Consider the following 13,079-nt stretch of genomic DNA (forward strand, 5'->3'; position numbering starts at 1 on the left):
TTTATTGCCAAAATAAGAAGCTATTGGACACATCACAGAAATAATGGCCCAAGCAGTGACTACAAAAGCAGAGAGCCGCTCCAGCAATTTAATTTGACACTTTTCACATGCACAGATCTAAAGAAAATTGCCGAATAATACAGACGGTGACAGTCCGTAACATGATATGAGTGTTTATGTGCCCCGGCCACGCTGCTAAGCTCCAGCGTATTGAGTTCTGATGAGCCATCTCTCTTTGTGCATATTATATGAGAGCTATGGGAATCCAAATGCAACAATATTGACACTGTGCAATTAGAGTGGGGTCATTAGGTCTGCTGCTATTTTAGAGGAAGAAAAGCGGGAGTTGCATCACTGGAATCCTGCCTAACTATGTGATGGAGTACACACACAAACAAATAAACTTCAACACACACACACACGCACAGTCCCAATCCTGCCTTCATCAACCTACCCCCCACCCTTACACACACACACACTCTCACACCGTCTCTCTACTCCTTGTCTAAATTAGAGGGGGGTGATAATAGGAGGAGGGGGTAGCTAATGAAACAGAAGGGGCACCGCGCGAGCAGGGATTTCTAAAGCCTGCCTTTGCTGGATGCCTTGACCCCCAGCTCAGCTCCTCACCTTCTTGGCCTCCTCAGGCTGCCATACTTTGACCCAGGGAGGCTCTAGGAGTGGCAGGAGCTTTTCAAAAAGGACTTGATTGGATTTTTCTGTGAAAGGGATAAAAACCCACAGCGCCTCTTGGTGCCCCCTGCCTCGCAATGACGAAGGAGCCAAAGCGTGTGCATCAGCATAGTTATCAACTTCCAGAGGATCATATATGAGTGACCCTCAGATGGCCCAGAATAACCTTACATAAACTGTGTTTGAGGAGAAAACACACTTGTGCACACACATGCTCACTTAGATTGCAATATATAGTGTTTGGTCACATTCTGTAGATCTGGTTTGATCCCCTCAAGTCACTGTTTGTGGGAACTGTTTCCATGACAACACTGGAAAAGATGGATAAATACTCTCTTGGTTTTTATCAGTTTTCTAGCAGTTCAGTTCCAATACATGTCAACCCCAATACACACAAAATTGTTTTTTTGGGTTTTTTTTTTTTTAGTTGAACGGAAATGAGGGAAATTTCAAAAAAAGAAAGGTTGCACAAAAGTTTTTATCTTTAGTGGAAAAATAAAATGTAACAAGGTGAAGTATAAACAAACTGAGCAAATAAATTAAGATGTACATAAAGCAAGAGAGTATCACTCAAGCTTTCAATCCACTGAAGAGATGAAAAATATTATACGACGAAAACAGATCATCAGATCTGTGTGGAGCAATGAGGAGACTCTAACCCCAAATTACAACATGAAACAAATATATACAGCATGTCATATTTCCATTATGTTTGCTTCATGATAATCCACCATTTGAGGTTTGACTAGTGTTCTGTTAATCAGGTCCTCTCATCTGCAATGGTTTAATGGTACTGAACTGGAGAATTAACCCCACCAGCTGTTTATCTTTGTGTGCCCAACTCCTAATACATTAAAGTAAAAGTAGTGGATTGAAATGCGCATTAATTTACATTTTCTCTCTGATTTTCTGGAAGTTTGGTTGAAATTTGTGCTACATTTTTGACATATGTCCAAAAATTGTTTTATCCTCTTTTTAACAAGACTAAGGCTAAATAGTGATGCTACCAGTTCTGTGACCTTGGCACAGTGGTGCTAATTGTGAATTTCAACATGCTAACATGTTCACAATAACTAATACATTGGTGCACCCTTGTAGCTGAGTGGTTACAATGCATGCCACATATCTGCAAAGTCCCTGGTTGTTGTATGTCATACCCATTTCTCTCTCTATCCCCTTGTTTACTGTCAGCCTCCCTGCCAATAATGTCCAAATAAATGCAAAAAAGCCCCAAAAATAACATTAAAAAACAATTCTTACATATTTACTTTAAGTATGAATATAATGTTCATAACGTTAGTGGCAACTGACATGGGCATGGACTCAAATGCAGACTCCTTCACGGTGGGTAAAACAAACAGTCCTTTAATTGATGTCAAAAGCCCGTACACAGGAGATCAATCTTTGAAAGCAGAAAGTACAAAATCAGCAGGCAAAAATGCAGAAACTGGTCAAAAACCACTAACGGCTCATTAGGAAAATACAAAGTAATGCTGGAACACTGTCACAAGGGAACAAGACAAACTGGCACAAACAGACTATATATTCTACAGAGAGGGGACACAATGAGACACAGGTGCAGCACATTAGGGTGGGGCAGGTAATCACACACCAGAACGGGAAGTGAAGGACCTGAAACGAAAGAGGTGAGTATCAAAATAAAACAGGAAACATAAGAGAAGAAATGCTAGCAGAAACAAAAAGTGACTTAATTGACAGACTGAGACTAATTTAGCATCTTAGCATGCTAACGTTTGCTAATTAGCACCACCCACAACGAACGTACAACTGAGGTTGTTAGGAAAATACATTTCACAAGTATTTAAAACCAAAATCTGTTCGACAATTAGAACATTTTACCTCACGATGGCACAGAAGTGATTGCAACTCATCCATCGAGGAACAAAAATGCGTATTCCCAAATGTCAACGCAATCCATACTGAAACCCACAAATGTCAGCCTGCTAAGGGTATAAGATGAGGTTAGGTATTCATCAACATATCAAGGTTCATCATCTGGAAACCATGAGAGTCTGTCCCAGCTGTGCCTATCCATCCTCTAGTTGATTAGATATTTCAGTCTGGACCAACGCAATGGACCGACCAATTGAAAAACTGACTGACAGACATTAGAATCTGATGTATTACTTGATCAAATTTCAGTTTATCTTCATGTTGTATACCAGAATAACAACAACGAACCAAGAAACAGTTTCCAAGCATATCAACTACATAATTGTCAGAGCCTGTCAATAGTCATAGTCCTTCTTGTGCTTTGTGGAGTGAGACACATAAAATCAGTGCCACCAGGGGAAACATTAAGGCAAAATTGCATCAGTAAAACATGTCTTCACTGGTACACCTCATCAAAACAGACGGTACAATGGGCTTTGTGGCAACAAAATTGCCTGTCAAAACAAAATGACCCACTGCAGACTGTTTAATCTATAGATTTTTAGGTAGATTTTTAGCCTTAAATGTTGTCTTCTGTCATACCCCTTCACATTTCCTAACTGACCCGTGTATAAAACTGTTCCGGTGTCTTGTCTTTTTGGTCCTAGTATGAGCTGACAGTGTAAACAGTCCTACAGTGGACTCAGTTCAGGGGATGCACAGAGGGACATGGATGGAAGAGGGGGATCAGAGTGGGAATGGGAAAACATGGGAGACAGAAGGGAGGCATGCATGGAAGTAGACAACGGTAGAAGCAGGAATCCTAATTGTCTGTTAGGAAGACTTTTGTTCTCTTGCATAGGGCTGACAGCATGTTTCTTTATATACTCACTAAAAGGTCCAGTGTGTGTGTGTGTGTGTGTATGCCTGTGTGTGTGTGTGTGTGTGTGTGTGTCTTTTACATGGCCACTAACAGGTCTCGGATCACTGGTTATGAAAAGAGCGGCTGGTAACCGTTGTGTTTCTGCCGATGGAACTCTGCCCTTTGATTGGCTGGCTGGAGTTGTGCTGCCGCTGCAGGCAGGAAGGTTTATTTTGGATTTGTGAATGGAGGCCATGAGGGCTGTTGGGTAATCTTTGTGAAGAGTTACTGGGACCTGACACTGTAATGGACCAAAGAACGTAGCCTCTGTTATGTACATGTGTGCCTATTCACCAAACTGAAATTTAGCTGGTTTCTTTGTGGTATAAGAAGAAGTATAAAGGATTTTATAGAGACATTTAATATGTTTTTCACACTATGAAGTAATAAACCAGGGGAAACCAATGGACCATGTGTTTTCAATAAAAGATATAGCCAAACCACTCTTGGTGTAGTATGATTTTGCAAGTTTCTATGATTATAGACTCCATAAAAACAATAACCCAAACCTTTACAGACTTAGACTTAGCATATAACAGTTTATATTTAACATACATCAGTTTATGAAGCATGCAAATATATAATGCTCCACAAAGGCAAAGAACAGTAACTACAGAAGCAGTGAAGTTGAGAAAAAAGGTACAGAGTTCAGACTGACAGGCAAATTGCATAACAGATACAAATGTTTTAATTAAATGTCTTTTTACGCCCAAAATACACATTGCCACAGAACTTGTAAGTAGTACCACAACACTTTATTTTGATTATAATCAGTAGTTCCTTAGGATTAAAATATAAATTTGTCATGCCAGGTGTCTGAACATCTACTGTGAATATCAATATACAAATCAATACAAGAAACTAATTTACAAATTAAAGTCCAACTGAAATGAAACTGCCTTTGTTTTCTACTACAGCTACATATGCGCTCTATAAATTGCTTGTCCTGTGTGCTCATTCTTTTTAAAAAAACCCTCAAGATACCAAAAGGGGGACATTAATATTTAAAATTCCTGCCCACTGGTCTTGCGTTAATTCAATGAAATACTGTTCTGTTTTCTGTCTACATAGCCGGAGACTTTAATTTGAGCAGCAAATCAAATCTTGAATAAAGCAATAACGTGGCCTTCCATCACAGAGCAGAGCAGAGAGTCACACTGAGCCTGATAGCATCCTGCTACATAACACAATAGCCACAGACTCTAAACAGCAACTCACATTAGTTTTCCTGCTAAAGTCTCCTTCTTATCTAACTTAGAAAGGAGCGACTACACAGACATGGAAAAGTGTGATGCTAACATGAGTTGCAAATGTCAGTTTGGTCATGTTAAAATGCTGCTTTGATCGTTTTTCTTCAAAATCCCTGTTATCGACAAACTGTCTTTCCATGACTTGTAGCTACAGCAGTTTGTTTACTTTGCCTCTCGTTTGCTGCAGTGTAACACAGATAACCTGTCAACTAAAGTAAATCAAACAAGCCCCTGAGACAAGATGCATTTCTGATTTTCTTCTTTTTTTCTTCTTCTTCTTCACAAAACCATTAATTACATTTTAATACTTTTTTAAAAAGATGCTCAAGTCATTTTTGACTGAAAAAGGATCACTACTTTAATATATTTAAATATGGGATTTAAAGGACAGATTAGCAATTTTTAATGTTTTACTTAAAACAGCAGGCAGGTGTCCATATGAACACAGAAAGAGATTTTCCTTGCTGTAATCATTCCTGCTGTTCATACTGACCATTAAAAGATCATCTTGTAAGTGATGGGGTTCAAAATCTACAGTGTGTCTAGACGGTCATTTGTGCAAAAATGCATTTAAAGCTGATGTGAAGCTTATATGCAGCTTCAGCAGTCTAAGTTAGTCATATCAAGTGGATATCTGACACAGTTCCAGTCTATTTAGCATCAAATTCCCTCTTTGTGTTTCCTCAGACAGTATAGTAACAAAAAGAGGGACTTTGGCACTAAAAAGACTAGTATTGAGAGATTTCTACTTGATGTTGTACTCCATCACTTACATGCTAAGTGCATCTAAAGATCTTCTAATGGGCAGTATGAACAGCAGGAATGATTTTGGGGAAAGAAATATTGTTCATTTGGGCACCTGTTGTTTTAAAACAGACTTGAAAAAAAATTGTAAACTAGTTCTTTAAAAGCAACTTAACCACAAATGACATGAATTCCACTAGAGTCAAAGCTGAAATGGCAGTTACTGCTACTCTGTTAGTTACAAGAATTCATGTTTTTATTCTTCATTATGATTGGATTTAGTTACTGCTATGTTTGGTTGTGTGAACAAACAAATACATTTACCAAGATGTCAGTTCATTAAAATGGTTATTTTTCAATTAGAAATAACAGCTAGGGAAAAATCAATAAGTAATTTTAGTTTTAGCTAGCTGTAGCTATCTCACCAACTAGCTTTCCTTTGATAAAGCTCTAATTTAATTTCGTAGTAATAAGAAGTTAATGTCTTGGCTGTCTAGGGCATCATATAATGTGTGATATATAATGTTACTGTATCAGCCTATTGCCGTTTGATGAATTTGGGATTGTTATCAGTCCTGATGGAGGCGCGGCTATAGTGGTCACCACAGGGAGGTTGGGAGAAGCTGTGCTAGGCTCAGGGGACTCCAGGATCGATGGAGGGACTGCTGGCTGTGATCTCCTCTGCTAAGATGAAATAATGGCAAACCACTCTGGTCTCTTTGGGAGTATTAGAGTATGTAGATAATGGCGAGGCTGGATTTGAGCAGCTTAGATGTGCATTAAACAGAGAAACAAATCATGGAGTGCATATTTTATACATAATTATACAAATACATTTAATAACATTGATATTCCTACGAAAATCTAACATGTTGGTATTCAAAATGCAATAACACAATTTTATTATTATGCTTTGCACATATAATGTATAAGAAATTGTTTTGATAAGAATCCAATGGCATTATTTACTCCTTAACTCTACAAGGATGGGGGTAAATATTGGCAGACTGGGATTTCAGCTCTACAAACATTTCTCTGGGACAAAGCTGCTTTGAGATGAGTCTTCATATAGTGTGTTTCCTCAGTTTTCTGCAGGAAATGAGAGGATGCTCTGACTGAAACCAATCTTCAGAAGTGATATGATCACCCAGGAAAGACCACAAGGCAGAAAATACTGAAATATCTACCTTTATTGACCTATGATCACCATCACTCACCTCATCAGACAATTCAGCAGACTGTGATTTGACAGTATATCTCTATATCTTTTAAATGTGGGTGTAATTACAGTAGACACTGGCCTTGGCTTCCATTTTTGTTTTGTTTATAGGCACTAACATAATAAGTTACAAGTCAGACATTGGTGATTATCTGCATATGAACCCTAATGAGGAAGAGCAAGGTTAGCATGGATCGATCTATGTCCCCACATAGGGAAAAAAGCTTATTACATTTTTACCCTCCCATTGTCTTTAGTTCTTTTGATCCAGGAGGACAACAGCCGTTAACTCAAAAATGAGGTATAATTTAATTTAAATGAGGCCTATTGTAAATAATTTAAACACAGAATTGGGTTATAATTTATATCTTATGCTTTATAAACAGTCAAACCAGACCAGGTCCATTTTGACCCAGGAGGACAAAAGTTGCATGGTCGATGGGAAAACAATAGAAGGTTTAAAAAACAAGACAAGCGCACAATAAAGACTTTCAGAGTTCTTAATTGGCAAATTACAGAAGAGGTCATAGTTCTGGTGTTTTGTCCGTGGGAAAGGAAGTTCTGCTTCAGTTCCCTCTACAATTCTGAGAAATAGAAACCAACTGGTCCTCATCTGCCCCTGACTCCATCTTAGTCCACAGACCTTTTTCACATCAGACAATTTGACGTGTCACAGCAGCAACAGCACAGGCGTAAATAATAAAATTAATGATGGCTGAATCGCCTTTAGCTGTTTCAGTTTCAGGGTCCTGGTATTGCACATGCTGCCACACATAAGTTGAATTATTAAACACAGGTGCAATTAATATAATTGATTGTGCCAGTATATTATGTGTTGCAGTTGAGCTCTGTTGCTGACTGATTTGCTACACTCAATTGAACAGACCCATGATTTATGTGATTGGTGGCACCTGTGTATTACTGTACCTGCTATAAGTCAAACTGTGTGAAAGGTATATTAACTTTGTCAAGGCTGCTGAAGTTATACCTCATGTTGATATTTGAACAATCACTACACTGTGGATGTAATATGTTAAAATGGCAATACACTTGATGAGGTTGTTTTTTAAACCTGAGAACCAAACTTTTGGATTTTGGACATAGAAGACCAAGACTTGAGACTAACCTGTGATAAGCAACCTTTGTGTCTGTTTCTGCAGTGAAGTATCACACAATGAAGTCATATTAACAGTGGTGCCCTTAATAACCGTCTGTCATTGACTGAAAAGGGTGCTTTATAAAGACAATAGAAAGAGCACATGGTTCCAAGACCGATTAATAGTCTGCACGTGTGTGTTTGTGTGTGTGTGTTTATTGTGTAGATACAAGTGAACAGTGTCTGTTGGTCCATTAGGTGAGAGCAGAGCAGCATATGTCACTGCTCAGTCAGATGGGCGTCTGTCTCACTGGGAAAACATGCCTACAGATGGCCCCCACAGGGGAACGTACACACACACACACACACACACACACACACACACGCACACAAAAAAACACAAGAAAAGGATGTGTAAAGCTGTCCTTCATGCTTAACCTCTTTACAAAATAGGATTATTTCACTGTATAATTATGAGTTGTAGGGTGTTGGATAAAATTTGGGCCATTTAATAACAAAAGAGTAGCAATAATAGGGACTTTTTTTGAGTAGTCTTGTGCTGCTCAAATAGTGCCAACTTAACGCTGATTAAGCACTTTAATGAATAGTGGTTATATAAGTTATTTTTTGTAGTAATTTGTAACATTAAAGGGGACGTTTACACCAGAAAGTGGCACAGTGAAATGAATTTGTGGAAGATTTGGTTCTACTTTCTTGGTTATGTAGTGGCTAGCTGAGGAACTAAGTAGCTAGTAGGCTATCTGCTAATATGCTAGCCAGCTGGAAACATTCAATAACTCTCTGAGTTTCCTTCTATTTTCTCTGTGCTGGCCTGTTTACTTCCCCCTGGCATTTTGTTCTCATGTTTTGTACACCTCTTCATTCAATTCATTCAAGAGTTATTGAATGTGGTAAAAAATAAATAAATAAAATAAAATATATAGCGCCTTGAGCTACAGTTAGGAAGCTTGTTAGCTTGGGACAATAACTTAAGTCTATTTATTCAAAAGGCGCATTTGCACCAGTCACTTGATTTGTACAATGAGTTTCATAACTGTCTGCAACCCACTCCTCTTTTGTGGATCAGTTTATACTACAGCAGAGGGAAAAATGCATAAAACTGAGTGGTGCATGCATCACAGTTCATAAGCTACAGTAATTTGCTCCAGTTTGAACTCTACTTTCCCTCAATGGTTGGCACTGTCAGGACGGCTTGTCAAAGTTGAGCTGTAAAATTCACTGCTTTCACTTTGTGCCACAACCAGCTACTGATCACAGTAAATCCACTGGAAGGAAATGTTGCTGTTTTATATGATGTTGTAACCAAACTCAATAAAGAACTCCAAACCAAACACAGACTTTGACAGCAATAATTCAGCGTGAACAAACAACCATGCTGTGTTTTAAACATTACTACTGAATAAGAGACACCTCCATAGGGTTCAGATGTGTCACCATGTGTGTTCAGTCTTGTGCTATTCTGTGTCGCCATATGTGTGTGTCCTATTAAGGGCCAATGAGATGAAGGCCCTCAGGGACCGGCTAAATTAACATGGTCATCAGTCTCCAGCTACTTGCTGCTGTCAGGTCCAGAGTCAGGGGGAAAAACAGAGTAGAGGGACCGGATGGTGATTTGGGGGTTGTGGACATTATTTGGGTTGAACTGTGGAAAGGGGGATGACATTGAATGCATACAAAGCCTATTGAGTATTGAGTAATGCCTGGAGCTATTAATAAAATTAGAGCTACAGAGCAATAACCTCAGGAAGCTGATTTAAGGATACTGATGCAAACTAGTTGAGCGAAAATGATCCGGATTTGAGCCAAATTTAGGGAACAATCAGAAATCCTGCTTTGCCCTGAAACTAAATTAATATTGTGAAATGAGTGGATTTTAAAGTTTCTGTGAGGAGAAAGACTTCCTCATCAGCACTTGTAGAACTCCTAGTGCCTAAATTTGATGAAAGCTAGGAAAATACATTAGGGATATAATCCTGCATGAGATTAGAGGTCAAAGGGGGCGCTAATCTAGCGGAAGGAGATGCAAGAGGGAAAATTTAATCCCCAGTTCAACCATGCATGATAATTTTTGGTTACACACAGCCCACTTACGTGATCTCACATGTAAATATGAGCTAATATATACAGTATGTTTTGTGTTGTGTTCTATCCTTTTGTTAGAAAAACACTGTCAGATGGGAAGCTAATGGGTCAGTTGAAACAAATGAACGAATGATAATGAGCACAAACAAAAGTCCTATTGTTTAATTCTGAGAAAATCCAAATGGTGTGATTTAAGATTTTGAGTCCAAAATGTTATATCACTTAATTTCTTCATTTAAAAAAAATGTAACCTTTATTTTACTTGGCAAGATAGTTTCTAACCCGAAACCTAACCCTAGCCTAGATTAATCAAACAGAGGTTTATATCTATAAGAAAGTAAATTTTCATTGTAATCAAATGAAGGCCTGCAGTCAGACAGATTGTATAATTACTCCATCATTTGTAACAAAGACTGCTGTGAGAAATACTGGCTGAGAGAACTAAATCAGCTGTGTGTGCTTGCTCTGCTACACCCAATGGGCCCAAAGGAGACAATGGACTTGCCTGGAGCTGTGCTGAAGAGAAAACATCAAAAGTGTTGCGACAGGACACGAAGGGCAAGCGCCAAGGAGTGCAAGCTGGGCTAACTGGTAACCCATACAACAACAATCATGCTGGCTAATGTTCACTTTTTGGACAGCAAAATGGATTAAATATAAGCCCCCCATCAGTGCTGGTCACTCAGTGACATGCAACATTGAACTGAAACATGCACTCTTTCTCTCCCTAGTGCTGCTAACTGTTCAGTCTTTTTTTGTTTATGTGATTTTTATGTTTTTGTCATTTTTGAAGGGACGTTTTAGATAGATATGTTCATCATTTCTGTTGTTGCACTGCTGTGGGCTGGTTTATTGTGTATGCAAACACAAGAAGATGACAATAAACTAAATCTTGAATTTTTCTTTATTGTAAACCGTAGAATGAGAAAACAGGACTTGCTCCTCTGATGCATCCAGGTGTGGAGAATGTCTATTAACCTTTAAATGAGCCTGTAAATTTCACAAACACAGACCCATGGGCATGCTTTCATGTGAGGTTATTATTTTTGTGACAGTGAGGTTTTATAAAAGGTGAAACTGGGTGGGATTATTCCCATATTGCTATACTCTCTCTCTGTCTTTAATCCCCTTGCAGAGAGTATCCCTGTACAGACCCCGGATAACAGATTTATCTGGGATAACGTCCATGTCGTTACATAGTCTCCCCTCCTCTCAGAGGCCAAGGGGAACAATAATCCTCTGCTCTTTACAACGGGGATGTTAAACAATGCTAGCAGATGTGTCTGGAAGCCTGCGGAAATGAGGGCAGGCTTTCCAGCAGGTAGTCTTAATCTCTTTTTTTCCTGATCTGTCTCACTCCTACGCACACACACTCATTCACACACACTTTGTCTTTCTCTGCGCTCACTGCCTCTGAGTGCCGGGACATTAACCTGTTGTCTCTAGCGGTTAGTTCCCGGTGGTGAGCCTCAGTGAGGTTGGTCGCTATCAGCTGTGTGTGCATTGGTTAGTGCTCATGCATGTGCATAGGATCGCCTTCATCTGAGTGTAATAATACGTTTTAATGGCAGAAAATCGTGCAGAAAAATATATCACACCGCTGATTCTTCTTGTAAAAGTCGGATCAATACTGAATGCGAGGTGTTCATGCTTCAGCTGACTTCAGACGGGTCAATACCAAAAATGCATCGAGACCCGGAGAGAGGCTCTTTGCAATTACAATTCATTATTATTCCATTAGGATCCATAGAGAAACAGTTCTGTCGATACAGCGAGTCATGCAGCACCTGCAGGCTCGTTCCTGCAAACTGTAAACATTGTCCGTCTTTTCGTGGAAAAGCCTTATCCTTTCAACGGTGTTAATCTTGTAATTTAAAGGGGTTAAAGGGTGTGGCTCATCTGATTAGCCCGTCTCTGCAGTGCTGCGGAGGGGTAGCCATACTGATAAGGGCGTTGGTACCATCAGCAGGGCATTAGGGCAGATTAGGGTCAACCTAGCAAGTCCATTAAACTCCCTCGCCTTATCTAGAGCTCCATAGCAAGCAGGACAAAGCACAACCAGGTGCCATTGATCAAGGCATTGGAAAGGTGAGGTAAACAAGTCAATCTAAAGGCCTTGGTATGCTACAAATGAAAGGTGATACAGTGTTAGCATCGTTCAGCCAGACTTTCAAGACAAATTGAAAAATACTACTGTAATAGCTTTGTCTTGGGTACATGATCTCGCTCCAAGAACCTGTGTCCTTTGCAAAGCGAGAAGTTGCGTGACCTCTGAACACTTGACCATGTGTATTATTATCCAATAAAGTCAGAAAAGTTGACGGGTGCAGCCTCCTCCGATTCTGCCATCGGAAAGAGGCTTCCAGATGCTGTAAGTTGATCCAACAAACACTTGGCTTGAAGCATAATGAGTCTTTCAGTTTGAAAGGAAAAACTGGGGTGAAAAAATATAGGTCCTGGGTGAGCTGTAAGGACTATAAAGACATTAACAGAAAACTTGACACCTGCTGAACTCTTCTGAGCTTCTGTCAAAGTTGGGGTACAAGTCAGCCAGGGTCCAACCTCCATAAATCCTGGTCTACTGGAATTATGTTCTAATTTATGTTGACTGGAATTCATATTGACCCCAGGAGGTCCCTTATTGGATAGTCAACACAGCCACTGTCAGTATTAGCTGCTGTTCCAAAAGTATTTTTTACTGCAGTAAATTCCAAATTGAATGTTTCTCAATGTTCTTTATCATAGAAAACATCTGCACAGGGTCTGAATTCATCTGAAGGTGTTTTCAGACTGAACACAAAGTGAATTTTTGAGCTGGTGGAACTCCATATGAAGCCAGTGCCGAAATGCAGTCAACATGAAAGGCAATTCTACCTGCAGGATGCAAATTATGCTTTTGAAAATGTATTACCTTGAGCAAAAGACTGAAGAGACAACAAGGAAAAAGGGAAAGAAACTGGCAGATATCAGAAAGAATTGGAGGTCCTGGTGAGTTCTGAAATCAGTCAGAGGTCTGTGCTGTCAACACAAAAATAATCGTCATACTGTACATGGTCAGCAGGTACATTTTAAGCTAGCTTACAACTGACAACTGTACATTGGGTACGTTGGTTGTTTGGGGTGAATTAACTGAAAAAATGTTTCATAATCAATCTGAAA

This window comes from Scomber japonicus, chromosome 20 (assembly GCF_027409825.1).
Source record: "Scomber japonicus isolate fScoJap1 chromosome 20, fScoJap1.pri, whole genome shotgun sequence".
Classification (NCBI taxonomy): domain Eukaryota; kingdom Metazoa; phylum Chordata; class Actinopteri; order Scombriformes; family Scombridae; genus Scomber; species Scomber japonicus.